The 2,222-nt window shown below is 42.5% G+C and overlaps 1 long non-coding RNA gene across 2 annotated transcripts; it reads left to right on the forward strand.

Moving 5' to 3' along the window:
• The first annotated feature begins 397 nt into the window (after nucleotides 1-397).
• On the forward strand, nucleotides 398-1,871 carry LOC307013747. 2 transcript variants are annotated; one of them, XR_013801045.1, is made up of 3 exons: nucleotides 398-590; nucleotides 770-1,300; nucleotides 1,738-1,871. It is a non-coding gene; the product is annotated as an uncharacterized lncRNA (long non-coding RNA). The 2 variants fall into 2 exon arrangements; XR_013801044.1 differs by having other exon boundaries at nucleotides 770-1,871.
• Nucleotides 1,872-2,222: the final 351 nt, after the last annotated feature.

The raw sequence follows: 2,222 nt of genomic DNA on the forward strand, positions 1-2,222 counted from the left end.
GTATTCTATCACTATATTATATAAGTAATCTTGTTAGTAACCTACTGTATGGCAGGTTGAGGGGCAGTGATGTTACAGGTGGAGGAGCAAAACTGCAAGACTGCAAACTCACAAGACAGAGAAATCAAAGTTTGTTCTCCAGAGAAGAGGTTGATTTCACTTAATTTATTTCATATTTTCTAAAGATGTGGAAATGGCAACAACAAAAAAACTTGAGAGCTGCAACCAAGACAACTGTAACAACATGAGTAGAGAGCCACCAAGGTTTTTCAAGTCCCTCTCTTACTCCATTTTGCCAACCCAAACTTCCAGGTACATGACGGGACACCTTGCTTGTTTTTGTTGTTTGCGCTCCTCTGGCTGGGTGCTGGCAGGTGGAGGGAAGTGATGTTGGCAGGTGGAGGGGCAGTGATGTTAGCTGTTACACACCAGGCTCAAACTTAACACATTGCATCCTTCTTTGCAGTGTCCTTATTCCTGGAAGGGGAATCTGCAATTCCTGCAGAGTTTTGTAACCCGTTGGTCCGCACGCAAAGCGAATTTTTAAAGCCTTCTTAATTGTCTCATTGCTCCATTTCATCCCCTTTGTGGTGAGTAGGCCTAATGCCTTAAATTGGTCTTTTTAAAACGTTTTCTTATATTTGTTGTCCCTAATTTTCATTGTTTTCTTGAGAGCTGCATTTTCCTTCCTGATTTTTCTTAGTGCAGACTTTGCTTTTTTGGTGATTCCTTCTTGGCTCTTTAATTTTCTCTTTAATTTTTTTAATAGATCTGTTTGACTGGCTGCTGGTTCCCTCGTATGCTGACTGGCTGCTGGTTCCCTTGTATGCTGACTGGCTGCTGGTTCCTTCGTATGCTGACTGGCTGCTGGTTCCCTCGTATGCTGACTGGCTGCTGGTTCCCTTGTATGCTGAGTGGCTGCTGGTTCCCTCGTATGCTGACTGGCTGCTGGCTGAGTGGGTGGTGTCCACCCTCCCTGTCTCTCCTCACTAGCCATGTCCTCTCTTTCTACACCCTCACTTTCCTTTCTCTCAGTCTCCTCATCCCTTCTTCCCTCAATCTTTGAGACTAATGTAAGTAGAAGACATGGCACTGTAGATTTTCGAACATTTAAAATATTATACCACTTAAAAATAAGAAATATGACTTTTGTTACTAAGAGTTCATACTTATTATACCTGTGTCACCTTTCACACTATAGCTGTGATCATGAGCTATGGGCTTTGTAGATACAGGTCACGGGGTGAATCGTGGTGCAGGGGCCCTTCTCTTTTTGACCACAGGGCGATGCACGAAGATGGTGGGTATAGCCTCTGCTCTCAGCGTAGTCTTGCCCTTTTTTGTCTTAACAAACTGGTCTGCATCAAAATGTGCCTGCGGAGTGACTCGAGGTTACTTCACACACAGAACAACTCAGTTTTGTCTGCCCACATACATATTCCATAGTGGTTGAATACACAGTATTAGGAAACACTTTATACTTACTGGACATGTTATACTCATTACATACTGTATATAAAATATGACCAAGAATGTGAGACAACTTTATAGAAATTCATATCACATCTGTTCCTGATGCCATTTGTCATACTTTGTTAAACTCACAAATAATAAAGTTCCATAACTTCAGTTGGGAACAAAGACCACACCTTATCTCCCCAAGGCAATTTCCCATCCAATAGGTGTGCTATATAGGTGTGTATAACTCTTTCTCCTGTCTGTTACTCCCTCTTTCAGCACAAGAACCAGAGGGGAATTCAATGGAGCCTGAATACCTGCACTGAGACCCTCACCCTGCACCCTGAGTCTCAACTCTCAGTGTTTTTCAAGCCTTTCCCTGTTTTTTTGTATTAAACAAAACATTAAGCTTTCCCAATGGTGTGGTTTTCGTTTTGTGAAAAAGTGCAAATGCAGTGTTTGTATATAATATCCTCACATATTTTTTTGCTATTGGTCGTGAAATTGCTCCTGCTGACTTGAGCCAGCCATTTTTTCCTCCGCTCTGTGTCAGTGGGGAAGCCGTACATTCGTACTCCTTTCTCGGAGCGATTTGAGCATCCCCAGGCAGCACAGCAAACCATGGTGGCGAATAGGAGGCAGCACAGCAAACCAGGACAATACGGAGGAAAAGGCACAGACAAACTGCATGATATGCTATTCAATGTTTATTGAATTCCATGTATTTGGAATGGATGTTCCGAAAACAACACATTTAACATCAT

This window comes from Notothenia rossii (assembly GCF_949606895.1).
Source record: "Notothenia rossii genome assembly, chromosome: 7".
NCBI lineage: Eukaryota > Metazoa > Chordata > Actinopteri > Perciformes > Nototheniidae > Notothenia > Notothenia rossii.